The following is a 20,301-nucleotide window of genomic DNA, read 5'->3' as shown; positions in this document are numbered from 1 at the left end:
TACCTGGTATTCTGGCTGTTCCTCCTATCAGGAACAGTTTGTCCTTTCCCAGAGCGCTGCCCAGGAGAGCCACACGTGGTTCAGCAGACTGTGCCCTGTGCAGACGCAAAGCTGAAGGGGCAAGCGAAGTTTCTGATTGATCCCAGAGCTGTGGCCCATGGTTTCTCTCATCTGATGGAAAACCATCTTTCCTAGTTTCACAAGAAGCCATATGGGGTAGCATCAGCTGTGGCTCCTCTGGATCCTATATCCTTTTAAACTCCTCCCTCCATAAATGTCTTTCTTCCTCAATTCTCTATACTTTCCTAAGCTCAAATCTTCCCAACTCCTGCTGCCCCGTTGCCTAGGACCCGGATTACAAAGTCTCCTGCTCTAATTTGTCTAGGCTTTCACCTAGGCTGTATCCATGGCTTCAATTTTTTGCATAAGCTCAAAGTCAAGTGGTTTTCTAAAAGTTATTTTTTTCCCAATATGATTTCTGCTTTCCTGCAATTTTTAAATAAACTTTCTTTTGACCTTTAATTTTCTGTGGTTTTGCATCCTTCTAAATAAGAAACAATCTTAATATTTATGCCTCAATTTAAAGAACCCCTTTAGAACCATGGAATGGTGGAAGGAGTTGAGCATCCTTAGATCTAGGGGTCAATGCTACAGAGCTCTTCTTCAAACTGTTTCTTCACAGTCATTGACTATTTTTGAAATAAGAAATAGATGTACACAGCACCAGGAAATAAGCAGGGGGCAATTAATTCAAAGAAAAGAAAAAGGAAAGGTAGTACAAAACAATGTATTTTATTTCCCTGGGGAATACAGAACACCTTGCCCATGAAAGAACATGAGGCTTCTTTGAAGTTGGCGACTCGAAAGGACCAGGCTATTGGCTGATTCAGAGCAGCCTTGGGAGGGAGCGAGAAGACCATTCAGCCTGGCCTTGGTCCAAAGGAAACTTTTCTCTTCCTTTTTTTTTTTTGTAAAGATTGGCACCTGAGCTAACATCTGTTGCCAATCTTTTTTTCCCTTCTTCTTCTCCCCAAGGCCTCCCACTACATAGTTGTATATTCTAGTTGTGGGTCCTTCTAGTTGTGGCACGTGGGATGCTGCCTGATTGTGGCCTGATGAGTGGTGCCATGTCCACGCCCAGGATCCGAACTGGCAAACCCTGGACCACCAAAACGGAGCGCGAGGACTTAACCACTCAGCCACGGGGCTGGCCCCCAAAGGAAACTTTTCTAACATATGTTAAAGCAGTCCTAAGCAAGATATCTGATATTTCAGAGCAGTTTAGGACTGTCAGGAATAGAATAATATGGTAAACAATTATCCATTAACAATTTGATGAAACAGCATCAGAGAATTGGTTGAACATTTTTGCTTTGCTTATCTCTGTAGTGAATAGTCACAGAATCTCTCTTCTAAGAGAGGTAATTACATTGGGCTTCAACACCAGGTTACCTTATAATTTATTATGGGAGTATTCTGTAATCGAGCAGACATTGCTATACACATTTCTTTTCCCTTGAGGTCGTCTTAAACTAGTCTTAAAACTACATTCCCGCACCTCAACAAGGCTTTGCATTTGCTCTATGAACTTCCCTATATATACTTCATTAGTGAGCATCAACAAAAAAAAGGTTTCCATGGATTTGTATTAATCATTTCTATGTGGGTGGTTTTCTCCAAAATAGTAGAATAGACTTGTATGTGTGCGTATACTTAAATTCTGTTAAATTCTTTTGTAGAGTCTGTAGTAACTTTAATAAGGAAACAAAATTTGTTTTTCAGTTATTATAAAACTGCATAGATAATTATGCTATCTAGTGTTTTAATGCTATTTTGTATGGCTGTATACCTTTTAAATAATGGTATAGAATGAGGTGTTTACATTATATAAGAAGACGAAAGTATGTCTGTACATCAAATAAAGGTACATCAAATAAAGGTAAATGGGAACTCTAATAAAATGATTATCATAAGACGGCAGGAGCCAACAAGTTGTAAAACAGTTCTCCTAACACTTAGCGTATTTTAGGATATCATTCTGGAGAATGCCCGACCCCAACTACTCAGTGTGTTCTTTCCCACTAGGCAGACGTCTGGGTGTAAAGCTTAACTGCTTCTGGTTGTTTTCATTGTCCCTTTATACTAACAGGTTGAACAAAAGATTAAAATCTAATTGAAAACCAAATACCACCATCCTGAACTGGTCTCACCTGTGCCCGTATGTTAATAATTACAAATGGTGGAAACAAACCCTGGGGATTCTTCTGATACACAAATTTGTATTCCTTCCAGAATCAGAAATAATACTCATACCGAGGGATTATTAGTGTTTTCCGTGGAGCCTTTACTCAAAGCACATACAGAACTCCATAACATAAAAGGAAAACCAAAGAAAGCTGATTATTGTAAGACAAAGTGCTTCAATGAATAGACGTGAAAAATTAAAGAGGCAGAATGTATCTATCTCCTGTTTGCACAATGTGCAGAGAGATATATCTTTTATATCCCAACAGAGGGAAATTTAAATATTAAAATAGTCATTTATATCACACAAGGGTGCAACTAAATATGCCTTAAATTTTAAGTTTCCCACAGTGCCCTGCTAGAAGTCCACAGCTGAGGAGGCAATAATCTATACCATTCGGCTGACCGACTGATCTTATAATGGTAAGCTATCAGAATTCAATTTGGCCATTCTAAAGCCCATAATTTCAATAGAATGCTGCCGGGATTTTCATAAATTGAGGTTGAAAAGTAAGTGCCAGAAGAATCTTATTTTCATCATTTACACATTCAGTTTTAGATTATTCTAATTTCTAAAACACATTCTCTTTATTAGAATTTTTTTCTACTGCCCTATGGTCAGAAATCAATTTTTAATAGAACTTTATAAAGATTTCCCTTTGTTTAATAAAAAAGCCACATATAATTAAAATTTTCTAAGATCAGAATAGATTGCTAAAGGAATTTTCATAATTCTCTTGGTGGTAATTAAACATCTGGATTTCCACTATTTTGAAATATTGATGTTTCAAATTATTCCTAAAATTAAGTTTGCAGAGGCTCTTGTATGCAATCTTTTACATTTACATTTATTCTGCTTTATTAGAAATGTAGTTTTAAAAAACTTAAAACTTTATAGAAAAATGTGTGGAGATATAAAGAGAATAATTGGTGGAAGAAATATAAATGTCAATAAATATAAGAAAAAACTTTATAGCAACCAGCAATACAAAATAAGTACACATTATAATGTGGTATCATTATTGTTTATCAACTATTAAATGTTTTAAAAGCATATTATTCAGTACTAATAAAGTTAGACGAGTATTCTCATTCATATCTGGGAACCAGTCTCATAAGGACCATGACTTTAAATTCATTATATTTTCATTGGTTTTACATAATACATCCACTTCCAGCCCTAATGAAATAATCAGAAATGTATGCACAAATATTTTTCCAAAATGTAATAATGATTCTAATAATAACGACCATACGCAAAATTTAATGAACAATTGTCGTGTCATCTTTTTTTTAAGGTTTTCAATATGTTAACTCACTGATTATCACCAGGATCCTATAAACTTTGTACTATTACTATCCTTACTTTACTTACGAGAAAATTGAGGACCAGAGGCTTTAAGTAACTGGTCCAGAGTCCCATAGTTACTCAGTATTGTGTCCAGATTACATACCAACCAGGCAATTCTCGTTGCAGAGTATGTGATGTGAAATCCACATTATTTTTAGGAATAAGAATAATAATGATAATAACAATAAACGGAAATAGCCAGAATGCTTTACAATAGTAAAATTCTTTGCATAAACTGAGATATATACACATGACAAAATGATAAGCAGCAATTAAAGCTTATTTTTGAAAATTTCTAATGATATAGCAGAGAGCTAATATTTTATGAAATAAATAGGAGACTACAAAGCATTTAAATATGTTTCTAATTATTTATAAACATGCATATATAGTGTAGCAAGAAAATTACCTTTAGCAATTATAATTTATCCTCAAGATAGAATAGTCTTTGTTCAGGAAAGAACCTTGATAATTTGTCTAAATATAGATTATGAGACACTGATGTCATTAAATAGTAGGAGACAATAGTAGAAAATGAAAATAGTAGAAAATGATTCCTACACAGAAAATATTATGTATTTCCCCATTTGAAAACAAATTCATATGTCTATGTATTCACTCATTCACGACTGGAATTTTAGGGTGAGGGAAGAATGACATCAAGGGAAGGGAAAAGATAAGAGAACGGGAGAAAAGAAATGGGATGCAGAATAGAGAAGAAAGTGAAAGAGAAGGAAATCAAGAGTAACGGAAGGCAAGCGACGGGGGTTGATTAATACTGCAAGAGGCTCAAGCCTTAAATTAATGAGAATTTTTAAGAAAAAATAATTTAGTATTTAAGTTTTTTGCTTTGTGGTTGCTATAGTGAATTTCTTCTATTTCTCCTGAAACTCGAGTCTAAGCTTAAACAAGGCCACCTTATAGAGTTTTTGCCTTTGTTTTTTCCTTTCTTTTTAGTTTGGTGGGATGACATAGCAATTAAAAGTGTCCTCAAACTTGAAAGACCCCATTCAGGTCTTTGATCAAATGTTACCTACCCAGTAAGATCTTTCCAGACCAGTTTTTAGAAATTCCAACCCCTACTGTACTCCACTGCTTAATTTTTCTCCATAGCACTCAAGACCATCTGACGTATAAGCTATTATACTCATTTGTTTGCCTGGGCGTCTGCCCTCATACTCTTCACTACCCCTGGAATATAACTCACAAGAATAGGATTCCATCTGTCTTTCTCACTGTTGTTTCCCCAGGATCTTGAACAGTGCCTTCCATAGAGTCTGCATTCACTGAGTATTTTGTTTTTAAAGATTTTATTTTTTTCCTCTTTCTCCCCAAAGCCCCCCAGTACATAGTTGTATATTCTTCGTTGTGGGTCCTTCTAGTTGTGGCATGTGGGAGGCTGCCTCAGCATGGTTTGATGAGCAGTGCCCTGTCCACGCCCAGGATTCGAACCAACGAAACACTGGGCCGCCTGCAGCGGAGCGCGCAAACTTAACCACTCGGCCACTGGGCCAGCCCCCACTGAGTATTTTTTGAATGAATGAAAGGATCTGTGTTCATGTTGTGGTGAGAGTAGATAAAGTACTAATCGCAAAAATGCAGAATAGTGAAAAAGAATACAGTAGGATGCAGAAATAAAAACCAGAAATAACTAGCAAAATATATATATTATACACCCCTTGTGAATTCACTAAGCTCTTAGAGAAGATATACCACAGAATAGGGGAAAAAATTTGACATAGTCTTACCGAAGTCTTGTGAGATGAGGTCAACCCAGCTCACATAGGAAATGGAGATATGACTGGAGATTATATATCCAAATGTTAATGAGTTATCATTTCTCTGTTATGGGACTATTGGCATTTTTTATTCTAGTCTTTATCCATTTATATATATTCCCATTAAAAAACAAACGTGCTATTTGAATTAGAAAAACATTTATAGAAAGAGGAAAAATCTATAACCATCCACAAAGATGGGATAAAGAATTACAAGCTTTCCCTTCACTTTCTTCATCTCATCCATTTGAAAATTGAACTTGTTAGAAGGAGAATGGTAATGTTACCTTCAGTAACGGGGGACCTGAACATACAATTATTAGACAGCTTACTCCTTTGTAGATTAGTAGGAGAGATTGTTTTTTCCAAATCCATATACACCCACAGGAGGAAGGCTTCATCTGCTAAAAGAATTCTGCCGGAACTAGGCTACCCACTCACAGAAAGTCTTTCCCTCATAAGCGAAGAGTGCTCTATCATAAATCTTTCCAGTTGTAAATCCATTTTTACTTTTTCATTTTTTACTTCTAACATTCTGTAGATTATTTTTCTTGAAATATCAGTTTTTTTAGAGGAGTCTCATAAATTGTGCAAAGGCATGAAGCTTTGATTTAATTAAGTCTAGAATATTTTAAATTTTGGACTCAATTAATTCTAAATACTGCACAATGAAAAGCACTTAAAGGGTATAGCAATTGGTTTTTTACTTAACATCTGTGTAAATTTATCTTTTAATGTATTTGCTCTCCATTTTCAGATTATCATTTTATTAACTGGCTCTTTGTGCCATAGTTGTCCGTTCATTCATTCAATAAATGAGCTAATATTTCTTGAACATCTCCTCCACACAAAATGAAGTGTAAGAGTTCAATCAATATGATGATCTAAGATATTCACATATAAAACAGTTAAGCAAGACTAGTAATAAATAGTGTATTGAGCAACCATGTAAAACTATATAAATAAGACTAATTTCTACCCATCCATTACTACATCAAACAAAATGGATGGAAGTATTTAAACCAAACTTTTGGAAGCTAATGTAGTAATTGTATATCTTAAAATACAGGTTATTGGCATAGCCGACATACCAACATTCACCTTGGAAAGACCTTGGGGCACTGCACAGTGAAATGTAGTCATACTCCTGATCCTCCTTGAGTACGTGGAGAAGCTAGGTCATTACTGATGTAGAGATGTGTTTTTAACCACCCTGGAAGAGAAAACACACAGTCGTTTCAAAAACGAGCTTCAGATCAAATCACAAGAGGAATCACTAGGAATTGCAGGTTTTGATTTGTTCCTGAGGTGCTTTTCACATGGGCAACTCTCTGGAGAGCTCTGCACATTGGAAAGCAACGGGGGTTTCTTAGACTGTGGTTATAATTCCCCTGAGCAAGGCTGGGGAGGCAGGCAGCCGCTAATAACCTCTGGATGTTCAAGGAAGAAGTAGGTTGAAGGAAATAGGATTGCGAGGACACAAAAAGAATACAAATAGAAGCATAGAAAAAGCAGGGGCTTGGAAGTAGGTCAGATTGCATTAGATTTTGGCTTCAGAATTTACAATAAACGTGTCCTTGGAAAAGTTATTTGACCTTCTTGATCTTTAGTGTCACCATGTGAAAAGCAGAAGTAATTTAAATTTCTCAGAGTTCTTGTTTGTAAAGTGTCTGCCTTCCACACACAATAGCAATGATGACTATTATAATTCCCAGGTTACATGGAGATTTTTAAAATAGTTTCCATATATGGTTTCCAAAGAGGCAAACCAGAGTTTCTGTTGTGGCATAAAGTAGAGGTGATCTTGTCTCATACAGAGAAACTGTCCACTCCATTGCCATTTATCTCCAGTGAGTTCAGCAGTATTTATGCTGGTGGACAAGAGTATCCATTTTTGTTAAGCTACTGAAGCTTGGAGAGTCTGAATATCTAATGAGGGATGTTGTGGTAGTTAATTTTAATCTCTCTCTCTCTACACACACACACACACACACACACACACACACACACACACACACTATTGCTTCTGTTCATCCAGAGAATCCTGACTAATATATGGGGAAAAAAGACAGAGGAAATAGTGGGTCCAGCACTTTGAAAGTTAAAATTTAAAAAAATTTGTTACATTTCATATTAAAAAATATGTATCATAGTAACTATTCTTGTCATTGTCTTTTTGTAGAATCTGATGGCTGAGAATGACCGTGTTTTAGGTCTGGAAAGGACTGAAAGAAGTAACTCTTTCTTTTCCTCCATGAAAGCAGCCAACTGAGTAAGTTTACAGAGACCTCCCAACTGTCCAACTATTGGCTCTTGGATTTTTTCACATGTGAACCCTGACATTATCGGCAAAAGTAAAACATGGGAGAGTTTGACTTTGAGGACTTCACAAAGTGCTTTAAAGGGTCATTATTGATCAGCTTATTTGTTGACCTATCTTGGCTTGGCTGGAAGAGACATTTAACTGCTGAAGCACATAGCTGAAGCAATTGAAATTTGTGATATTTTTTCAGGTCACCTTTAATATAATTAAACTGGAGTTAATTGTACATATATTTTACTCTACAGGTAATAAAGACAAATTAAGTATTCTATTCACAACACTTATTCGCTATTTTTAGGTTCAAAATTTATATATACACACCACTTAAACTTTGCTTTCAGACATAGATTAGGCAACTGTCCAAAATCTAGAATGAGCATGAAGGAAACCACTGAATTTCATTATTATTAGCCTCACACTTCTTGAATAACACTAATCTTGCCACTTACTCTACATGCATCTTAACCTTAAAAGAAAATACATTTCAAGAAGAAAAAAAATAGCATGTCTTTTCAGATCAAATTAAATTACCACAACAAATACTATTCTTCTTTGTACCAACTTTTTTTGAGACTAAATGAAATACTTAGCTGGGTGTAACATTTTCAGAAAGCTGACTGTCACTTCTGGATCTTCCTCAAACAACTAAGCTTGTTGTTGCTTTTAATTTCCACTCGTTCCTGTCTTAGTTTCCTAAAAGAACTTCAAAATTTTTCAAATTGATGCTCCTATGAAACATCTACTGAAGAGCTTATAATAAGTGTTCCATTTTCTACTTGACATTTATTCTTGACCGCTATTTCTTTAGTTACTCTTTTCATTCAATAATTTACACTATGACCCATGATATCTCTGCTGTAATTGTTAAAATTCTTAAGTGTCTGTATGTTCATTTTAGCACAGAAAACTGTCGCCTTTTATTTTGGAGTTTGGCCTCATTTTGTCATCAGATTTTAAGGTTCAGATAATCTTTCATAGCATAAATTTGGTGTCTAAGTTGAAGTAGTAACAGCAAGGGTAGGAGGTTTTTCAAGAAGAGAATTTTAATAACAACAACAGAAATGTGTGAGATGGGGGAAATCATTAAATTGATAGAATTAATAGTGCTCTCAAGGCAAGTATTACTGTTTTACCTGCTTCCTGCTTCAGAATACCATCTTGCCTCCATTTCAACATAAATTAATATAACATGCTAATAGATTTTTAGTATGTGGAAGTGCAAAGATATTATTTTGTTCTATTTATTCAGAAAACACACAGTAACATTGATGAGAAAACAATTTCAATGAGAGTTGTGCATTTAAAAGAAGTTGGTAATGGTAGAAAGAAATTTTAGCCTTTGCTGCCAGGATTCTTAAAATAGTGTTGCTATACATTGTAATTTGGGCATAATTATGGAATTTTTAGTAAAAAAAAATTGAACTGATTAATTATAAAATTAAAATGCTTAGTTTAACACCACTGGTAAATTCTTGGTCTTTGAAGCTATTGTTCCAACTTGAATATTTGGTATTCATCACTAATTCTTTTCACATAATTTAAATTACATTTGCTTTAAATTAAACTGATTTTAAGTTATTGTATCTTCAACATAGACAGTCACTGTTATATCAAATAGGATTCCTCTATGAATCTGAATGCTGTTATCATCTCCTGGTTAAACAACCCTCACATCTTCATTCTTAAGTCACCTTAAGCCATTTGTTGCCTGGTTTCAATGACCTTAATTCTTTCTTTTTTTAAACTCCAATTGCTAGAGTTTTCATGAAAGAAATAATGGAGAATGGAAATAAGTTTGGCTCTTTTTCTTTTTAGTTCTTCATAAGTCCTTGATGGTTCAGAAGGAATTTTCAAACCTGTCTTACAGTCTGTCTCTGCAGAGAACCCAGCCAAAGACATCTCTTGTTGACCAATGAAAATATACAGAAAAGATTGAATGCTTAAATAAATAAAAACATAAATAATCTTATGCCAAGCTCACAGACATCTATTGAAACAGTTTAAATTTGTCAATGTCACACTGAGAGAATAGGAGGCTTGTAGTGAGTATAATAAACCTGGTGTGATACCACATTTATCTTTTATGAAACACAAAGACCTTTTTATTGGACAACCAAGTCATACCAATACCTTATATTGCATTGGCCAACTCTTCCAACCCACCTTCATATGAAATACTCTTAGAATAGTGCTCCCATTTGTATTTCAACAGCTGGCCATTTGAACTTCAGATTAGGATTTTACATTTCCTGTCATTATTCTATGTATCTATACAACGTATCTCTACATCATACATATCTATAGCTATCTATCTCTATCCCTATATATTAGCCTATTTTTCCATCATCTTGAGTTTTATTGCTCTTCAATATGTTTCCTATTTGATATTTTAATTTGGAGTGATGTAGTAGGTTCAGTGTAATATCTATCAGAAAGAGTCAGTTCCTTAGTGTGAAAAATTAATTGAAGAGGTAAAGAAATATAAACAGAAAAGGAGAGGGAAAGAGAAGCAGGGCAGGAGGGAGGGAAGGAGAGGAGGGAAGGAGGGAGAAAGGAAGGAACAGAGGGAGGGAGGAAAGGAGAAAAAGACCTGTTTCCTGTGATTTCATCTAAGTCATAGACAAATTATCACAAGACACATTGTCAAATTGCCTGCTGAAAACTGGATACACTTTCCGTATGGCATAACTATGAACAAGAAATATCAAAATAAGGAAATCTGTTTGGTTCCCCACAATTTGATTTGGTTGCCTTCTGATGTTCCCTGCTGACCCCACATTTCTTTTGCACATACTCTCAGGTCACTGACAAATAAGGTCTGTAGTAATATTGTCTACAAAGGACTGGGAATTTAAGATAAATGACATTTAATGCTTTAAATACGGAATATTCTTTTTGGTCCTAATTACCCCCCAAATACTACTTTTTATGTAATTTTAAGGAAGAAACTGAAAAAAGTGTTATTTGACTTTCGAGAGGCCCAGGAGCACATTCTATACATAGAAAACGCCTTGTACACAGGAAGAGTTTATAATTGTTGCAGAAGTGGTTTGTTGGGAAACGAAATCATTTAGCATGTAAGAATATGGGCTTGGTAGTAAGTCAGAACTGAATTCAAGGATCTATTCTTGTGCGTTAGTTCCTTCATTTATAAAATTTAAATAATAATTCACTACAAATAGGGAGATTGTGCCCTCTAAATAAGATAATGCATGCGAGGTGTTCAAAGTGATGTTAATATCAGCTATTATGAAATACACAATCCAGTAATTCTAATCTAATTTCTTTATTAGGGCGCACTCAAATCTGTTTTACTGAAGAACCCAAAGAACATATCTCTATTAAAAAATACTTGACTCTCTCTACTTATGATTCTAAAAGCATACAAAAGCAAATCCACCAGACAGGAGTAGACCAATTGATTTGATCTAAATTTTCTTCTTCATGTTTTAGTCTGAAGTAACATAGTAAGTTCAATTGCACATCATTTTGAAAGAGCCATTTCCTTCCTATAAAAAAGTACTAATTAAAAAAATCAATTAGGGGCCCGCCCGGTGGCACAGTGGTTAAGTTTGCATGTTCCGCTTCAGCGGCCCAAGGTTCCATAGTTCGGATCCTGTGTGTGACCTATGCACCCCTTGTCAAGCCATGTTGTGGCAGGTGTCCTGCATATAAAGTAGAGGAAGACAGGCATGGATGTTAGTTCAGGGCTAATCTTCCTCAAGAAAGAAAATTAAGTTTTTATCTTAAAAAATTAACAGAAAAATAGAAAGAAATGAAGAAGGAAGAAGGGAAAGATGGAAGGAAGGAAGGAAGGTGGGAGGGAAAGAATGAAATGGAAAATATATGCCTAGATGTCAACTGAAAAATCAGTAAAAATGCTCCTCTTAGGTCACTTTCCTCCACTGGTTTCTTCTCTTATGTCTGTGGCTGTTCCTTCATGGACTCCTTAAGATTCAAATCTATTACTTAAATTCTTCTCATTGTATACTTTCTTCCTGGGCATTTTGTCCATATCAATGGCTCCAATTGTCATCTATCTGCAGGTGATTACTATACTTACAGCTTCAGCCCAATTATTCCTCTGATTTTGATATCTATTTATTCAATTTTCCATTCGGCAACTCCAGTGAAATGTGTCAAAGGCAAACACAACTGGCCCAAACTAAATCCATAGTCATCACTTGGGTCCCTCCCCAAAACTGATCATTTTCCAATGTGTCCTGTTTAAACAAACATCAATTCTGCAATCTGAAAACTGTGAAGTCATCAGTGATACATGTCTCTTGCTCACCATCCCTTTTTCTATTTGTTTGTGAAGTCTATCAGGGTGTTTTCCTCAACTACTTTTTGAATGTAAGTACTTCTTTCCATGTCCATCATGATTGTGCTTGACAAACTATCATTGCCTCCTGCCCAGACAATTGAAATCATCTCCCAGTTGGTCTATTCACATTTTCTCTTGCACTGAAGCCAGAGTGATCTTTCAAAATTCAGATACCACTGTTTCATATCTCAGTGTCAGTATTTTCAATGTATAACAATAGGACAAACTTGACACACCTTAAAGTGGTCCACACAACCCAGTATAATCTGGCCCCTTAATTCTAAGAAATGGAAAACTCTCTAACCAAAAGAAAAAAAATAGTATTAAAATATATTGGATAGCTCACAGAATTTTCTGGAGAGACACAAAACCAAGTCTGGATGCTATGCAGCCAGGAACAGTGACCAAAATCACTCCACAGAATGTGTTCCATGAAGACACTTTGGCTGTTGATACAGAACATAAAGACTTTGCTGCTAGACACAGGACACTATTGACACCGATCATGGGACACTGCTTCCAAAACTGCTCCTGGAAACTAGATACGGCTGCTGCTGTTTTCATCACTCTTCAAATTGAAAGGAGTCTAAGAGGTCACTAACTTTTCCTGGCCTGGGTTTTGATTAAATATCAGTGATGAACACTGACTGGCATAGCCTAACCCATAGACTTGTACTCTAGCTTTGAGAGAGCAGAAAAAGTGAGTACACAGAATTTTGAACTTCTGTGATGAGAAGTAGGTACTTCTTCCCAACGAAGGCATTTCACAAACATTGAGAGAATGTTCTTATTGTTGCCAGAAAGATTGAAAAATGCCCAGTGAATTTATCCACCTCTCCCTCCAATTATATCTCATGCTTTCTCCTTTCCAGCCTCTGTCAATATCTTCTAGTGCCTCACATTTGATGATCCTTATTGTCACAAATGTTTCACACATATCTCCATTCTTTTAATGCTCTACTTTCTCACTCTGTACTTAGTTAACTCAGGTCACTCTTCAGAGCCAACTTCAGTCATCATTACATCACAGTGATGACCTTCTGGGTTAAAGACCCCTCTTGCACACTCTCAGAGATACAGACTCACTCAAAGTATTTATCACTGCTGCAGTTTTACATTTGTTTTTGTGACATTTCATTAACACATCATACATTTCATTGTATTAGGGAATATGATTGTTTTTGCATAAAATTGGGTATCTTTGGGATACAGTATGATGTCTAGAATAGAAAAGATGCTTAATAAATATTTTTGAATGAATTAATGCATAAATGAATTCCTAAAAGTTAATTTATGGGTACTTAACTATAGTGTCTTCACATGTACTAATTTTCTAGAGCTGATAGAACAAGCTACCACAAACTTGATGGCTTAAAACAATAGAAATATATTCTCTCACAGTTCTGGCTGCCAGAAGTCCAAAATCAAGATGTCAGCAGGGTTGGTTCCTTCCAGAGGCTCTAAGGAAGAGCCTATTCCAGGCCGCTTTTCTGGCTTTTAGTGGCTGCCAACAATCCTTGGTATTTCTTGGCTTGTGGTGATTACCACTCCAATATCTGCCTCCATCTTCACATGAGCTTCTCCCCTCTGTGCCTCTGCATCTAAAATCCACTTCTCCTTTCTTTTATATGGATAGTATAATCCCAGAAATGGGATTTACGGTGAACCTTAAATCCTAGATAATCTCATCCCAAGATCCTTAACATAATTACATCTGCAAGGGATCCTATCTCCAAATAAGGTCACATCCATACATACTGGGAATTAGAATTTGGACATATCTTTTTTGGGAGACATTATTCAGCCAACTACAGTCTACCCTCTATCCCACAATAATTCATCTCCATCCCACATGTAAAATAAAATCACCCAACCCAACATCCCCATGAGTCTTATCACATTCCAGCATCATCACTAAGTCTAAAATCTCATCTAAGTATCACCAACTCAGAAAGTCCCAAATGCCATCATCTGAATACTCTAAATCAGGTATTTGAGATTTTGAGTATGATCCATCCTGGGGCCAAATTTCTATCCATCTGTGGACCTGTGTACTAGAAAATAAGTTATATACTTCAAAAATGGAACGATGGATGGACATAGGGTGGACATTCTCATTCCAAAAGGGAGAAATTAGAAGGAATAAAAGAGTCATTGGTTCTTAGCAAATTCAAATTTCAGTAGGTTTCAGAACTGAAAACAATATTCTGTGCTTGATCCTTCACCTGTGGACCTGCACAGTTTACTTTGAACCCTGTTTCTGGGGCGGGCCTCTCTGACCTCTGTCTCTGTGTCTGTGGCTCTACTCTTGAAGTCATTATACCTTTTTCTTGAAAGTTAGCACATGCTCATAGTCAAATAGCCCTGCCAGACTGTTTCCTGCCTATAGAATCCCAGAAGTCCCACAGTCTTCCTTTATTTCATCCATCTCTGCCTCTTCAATTCAACCTGGCAATGTTTCTGCAGACATAACATTCTCAAAAACTTTGCGGATCTCCTGTGTATGTCAAAGAGATCCACACCATTAGACAAAAGCCTACTCATAACCCCTTCCTGGACAATCCCATTTTCTTCCTGGTTTCTATTGAAAGGGTTGATGGGATCCATGAATCACACACCTCTTCTCTTTAGAAAAATGTGGTCCAGCCACACAGTCGGGCTTCTGTCCATAGCATGCTTTCTCAACAGTGAATTCTCTAATTTTAGAATTCTTTGCAATCTAGATAGACCAAGAACTTCCAAAATCATCAAGTGTTGGTTTCTTTTTGCTGAACAGTTCTTCCCTCAATTTATCTCTTTCCCCTCAGATTTTACTATAAGTACCAAAGAGAATGCAGGCAGCACCTTCTGCACTAGGAAATCTTCTCAACTAAATATCCAAGTTCATTGCTTACAAGATCTGATTTCCATTCAAATCTAGAAAACCATTCAGCCAAGTTTTCTGCAAATTTATAACAAAGATTGCCTTCCCTCCAGTTTCCAATAACATGTTCCCCATTTCATTCTCAGACCTCACCAGAAACACATTTAAAATCCACGTTTCCACCAATAGCCTCTTCAAGGTGATCTAGGCTTTTTGCATTATATGCCTCAAAAGTCTTCCGGCCTCTACGTATTGTCCAATTTCAAAGTCACTCCACGTTTTCAGGTACTTGTTACAGCAGCTCACCCTTCTGGGTACCAAAAATCTGCATTAGTTTCCTAAGATTGCTATTTAAAAAATTACCACAAACCTGGCAACAGAAATTTATTGTCTCACAGTTCTGGAGCCAAAAGCCCAAAATCAAAGTTTTGGAAAAGTTGGTTCTTTCTGGAGCCTCTGAGGGAAAGTCCATTCTATGCCTCTCCCGTTCTTGGTCTGCCATGGCTTGTAGCCACATTGCTCAAATCTCTGCCTCCATCTTCGCATGGCTTTCTCCATCTATTTGCCTCTTTGCCTCAAATATTCTCTTGCTTTCTTTCATAAGGACATCTGTCATTGGTAAGGCCACCCTAAATCCAGAATGATCTTATCCTGAGATTCTTAATTATATCTACAAAGATCCTGTGTTCTGATAAGATCACATTCACTACATCAGATAATACTTGCAAATGTATACGATTGTTTTGAATAAGTATGCATATACAAACAACTATCTATATACACACACATCATACACATACATATAAAACTATAAATATGAATATATGTGTGTGTGTGGTTTATATATAATATTCCTAAGAAAACATTTGTTTCACATTGTAGCATTTCTAAATTGAAATATATCCTATGATGGATGTACATAGTTAATTTCATTAGATTTCTTTTTTTCTCCATAATCTATTCTTAAAATATATTGATCATTTATTTGAACCAAGGAAATATGGTAATTTAAATAACCTTGACTCATTAGTTAATAGATCAAAAATCAACAAGGAGAAAATTTCCAACGATATGCTGTCAGTCCTGCATGGGTTTGTGGCATAGGTGTTTGTGTGTATGGATGTGACCTTTAAAAATCAACTGATCATTTTTACAATGGGATGCAACTGGTTTAGAGAAGTTTATGTGAGAAATATAAATTGACCACAGCTAAGTCGCCAATGGTGTGAAACATTTACCAAAAAAAAAATTTTCATTGCTATAACTTTCTACCATAATTAACAGAGAATTCTGTTCTCTTTTCCATTAGTTCGCTTCTGAATCACTGTGTTTGATACAGAGCACCAAGCTTTCTGATTGGCACTGACAAAACAGAGCCTAGAGACACTAATGGACACCTTTGATGGGGGCAAGAATAGTTCAAAGATTAAGGGTGGTAGCCTGGAAAAGAGATGTCTAATAGGAAGATATCAAATTATTTTTGAAAACATGAAACAATTCTAGGAAATTGGAGTGAGAGTTATAAGTTTTCTACGCAGGGCTGGAGGACAGAACCAATGAACACTGCGTTATTTCATATTGATGCTATTATTAGATACTATGGGTTTATTACTGTTTTGTATTTCAGAAGGGAGGGTGGGCTCGGCTATTTACTTTGCTTGGGGTCTCACAGGCGTAGGCGGACTCTTATCTGCAGCCTCTGGTAGAGGATCCACTTCCAGGCCCTTCAGTTTGTTGTCAGAATTCACCCCCATGCGGTTTTAGGACTGAAACCCTTGTTTCCTTATTGGCTCTTAACCAGATATTACTCTCAGCTTCTAGTGGCCTCTTGCCTCCCAGGCCTGTGAACCCTTCATCTGCAAAGCCAGCAACAGCAGATAGAGTCCTTCTTTTGGTTCAAATCTTTCTAAGCTTTATTTCTGCCTTAAGTATCTTGCTTCCAAATGGAGAAAATTCTCTGCTTTGAAGGCCTCATGTTAATAGACTGAGCCCACCCTAATAATTTACAGTTTCCTACCCATCTCAAAATCTTTAACCTTATTCACACCTGCAGAGCCCTTTGCGCCAAGGAACAGAACATACTCACAGGTTCTGAGATTTAGACTGTGGATATTTTTTCGGGGTCATTTTGTTGCCACAACCATAAATATGAGTTTCAGAGAAGCAGGTTTTGTTTTAATATGAAGAAGGGTTTTCAATGAAAAAATTCTATCCAACACTGGGATTTTATTTACCTTAAAAAAGGTGCTCTCCCCATCAGAAGTGTTCCAGAACAAGCTGAATGTCCATTCTTTAGACATTGAGAGATAAATATTCTTATTTGCAGGTGCACTGCAAGACTTTTAGTTCAATTCTGTAATATATATGATTAAGCATAATTAACATCCTTTTAAATAGTTATTACCTTGCCTCACTGTTTTAATTATTTGGAAATCTCACATTTAGGAAAATGTCTATTTTCTGCAGTGTCCCTTGCATTTATAGTCATGCTTCTGCCATACTTATTTAAGAGATATGAAAATTGTTCCTGTTCTTCCAATCATAAGCCTGCATTGCATGATGGGTGGGAATGCAAGGCGTTCTCCTAACAGATTTACCTCTACTCTGAAAGTGACTTTGAACTTAAATTAGCCTTCTCCAACTTTAGAAAAGAAGACTTGCAATTTTTCCATCAATTTACCTTTTAGCTCAACTTTTAGACCTATAAATTCTATTTTAGCTAAGCTTTGTCTTACATTACATAGTTTCAGAAGAATAAGCATAGAGGAATAATTATAGTGCAAAAAAAAGACCAGACTCATAATTATGTCACCTACTGTTTATAACACTAGACATTATTCCTTAAAATGACACTGAAAGAAATTGGCAGAAGATGAACTCCTAACATTTCTATTGTCAATACACAGGTTTAAAAAAATACATTATTGACACTGGTAATAATTATTCTGGGAAAGAAAGTGATAACCTTTAAAATGCCAAGCTATTTAAACTTTTCAAATTTAAAAAACATATTATTTGTGTGATGTGTCAAGAATATTTAACTAATAAGAGCTCTACTAGCATGTGCTGACAGTAGGCTGACAAGCTCCAAACCAGAGCAGGATGAAGGCAGCCTAGAACCCTGTAGTAATTATCTATGTGAGTCATATAATGGTCTTCTAAATGTCATGTTTGTAGAAAGAATGGCAAGAGATGCCTTAATGAGATATAGGGTGCCTGTGTTCGAGGACTCTAAATTGTGCTGCCATTAATAAGTGGTGGCAGATTAAGGGGATATATCACCAAAACAGAAATATGAAAATTTGAGAGACTTTTCAGTGGACTTTCAAAATTCTTCTATCTTCAAATACCCAAGAGTCCTTGCCTAACGTGTAAATTGCTTGGCGCTGAATCATGTCTAGGTATCACTTTTTTTCCCCCATTTTGGAAAGGATTTTGATGTTGTACAAGTCAATGAACAAATGAACTGAAATGAACACAGACTGTCACTTCAAGAACCCATCTCCATGGCAAATAACGAAGCTGGAATAAAAAAGGAAACAAAACATATTTCCTGTCAGTCAACTGTCAGGGTGTTTATTTGTTTCTTTAAGCAGAGTACTCAGATAATAGCAGGGAAAACGGATTTTCGCCTACAATGTTGTTTAATAAAGGATTTGGGTGAGCTGAGGATATTTTCCATTTATCTCTCAGGTAATTGCAAAATAAAATTCTTTTATGATTCTAGAGAGGTCAGAAAGCCTTTTCTTCAAGTTGTCCTAGTCATAGCAGAAGGTAAATAAGCTAAAATACATTTGAAAAAGTAAACTAAGTGAATAAAATAAACTTGAAAGAAATAAAAGATCCTAATTCATTGTTTTCTGCCCTTGTATTTTTTCGTCCAGTGATGTCTGATGTAAATGAAGGCAAACTCGTGTTGTTTGACCTCAAATATCTTTTATCGTTTGCTTTAACTGGCTTCCAACCTGGTAATGACACAAATGAGACGACATGATTTATGTAGACACTCTTGTCATGATGAGTGAAAAATCAGGATGAAGTTCCCCCGGCTTTAGAGACATTTCCATAACAAAGGCCACCAAGATGAATTCTCATAAAATACTTTTACAGACTGAAGGTCCAAGGGTGCAAATTATGAACAGGAAGACAAATGAGGTAACACATTTTAGGTAGGAGGAGTGCTTTCCCTGTAAATTATGGCCAGCTTCATTGTAACAGGCACTCCGCCCTCCGCGGGGGGCACTTTTAAAGAAGGCAAGGGCCTTTATGCCAGATTCCAGATACCAGCCCTGAATTCTGTTGCAGTGACTCAACCTGCAGACATTTGGCTCTTGAACTGGATGCTCAGTATTCTCTTTCTGCATTTCTTCAGTATACATTGAGCTCCAAAATATGCTACTTTGAATTCCAATTCTTGTCCTTATTGAACGTAAACAGTTTCTCCCTCCGTTTCCTAATATAATAGTGCCTTTCCTTTCTCTTACTCTTCCATTGCTTCTGCACTCTCTATCAAGATATAACACTTCTGTCTAATTGTCCCCACCTTGACTTCTAAATTATGCCCTAATTTTAGTTTTAAATCACAAGGGAAATAAAGTCCACGTTTCTAAATTAAAATGTTACATAACTAACGTACATTAATACTTGGTATAAATTTGTCCCTGGAGACCTTTCTTAGGAATGTCTCAGAAGAATTTTGGTAATGTCAACATGAATATCATTGTAGATTTCAGAAAAAATATAAAATATATGATTTATATCTTCAGTTTTAAGTTAAATTAATATGTTTATACCCCATACACACTTGGTTCTCTCAGGAGTAGTCTCTCTTTATTAAAACCGTAGTTTAGAAATAAACCATTTATAAGAGTGTAAAATAATCACAATTGTTATTGTTATCATATCTGAATCTTCAAATAGTTTTCTTTTAATTAAAAAAATTTGGTTATTCTGGAAAAACACATTTTTTTCCATCCATTAAATAGAAATAAAATTATCAAAGAAGTATGTAGTTTGAAATTCTGTTCTCTTTGATCAGAATGGTGCCTCTGTTTTCTCTTTCAAAAAATAAAAAGCAAACAGGCAGGCAAGAAAAACAAAAAACAACACTATCAACTCAATTCTCTAATATGAAGGACTTTAGGAATTAGAGGTTACTCTAACAGTGTGTAGAGAGAAGTTACAGCTAATCAAATAGTCTGCGGCTGCTTTTATGAAATTCCTAATGGAGAAATGCATACACTTTCATATTGCTTTATATCCTCACTTCTTGGTGAGTCAAAGTGCACACGAAGATATTAAAAGCTCCTAGAAGCCCTGTAGTAAGGAAGCCTATATTAAACCTTTCTCAAACTTATTTGACAATAAGCATTCTCTTGCACAATATTTTTCATAGTCATTATTGACAGTTAACAA

The 20,301-nt window shown here is 35.8% G+C and overlaps 1 long non-coding RNA gene across 3 annotated transcripts in view; it reads right to left on the bottom strand.

Annotated features, from left to right (window-relative positions):
- Positions 1 to 20,301, bottom strand: part of LOC138915359 (uncharacterized) — a 426,364-nt gene that overhangs the window by 292,565 nt on the left and 113,498 nt on the right. For 2 of the 3 annotated variants that reach the window (XR_011421190.1, XR_011421191.1), the window contains exon 2: positions 6,475 to 6,586. This is a non-coding gene — a long non-coding RNA (uncharacterized lncRNA). Of the gene's footprint in view, positions 1 to 6,464; positions 6,587 to 20,301 lie in introns of all 3 variants that reach the window. The other variant, XR_011421189.1, reaches the window with a different exon arrangement.

Source organism: Equus caballus, chromosome 9 (genome assembly GCF_041296265.1).
Source record: "Equus caballus isolate H_3958 breed thoroughbred chromosome 9, TB-T2T, whole genome shotgun sequence".
NCBI classification, from domain to species: Eukaryota; Metazoa; Chordata; class Mammalia; order Perissodactyla; family Equidae; genus Equus; species Equus caballus.
This window is presented reverse-complemented; position numbering and strand designations above follow the sequence as displayed.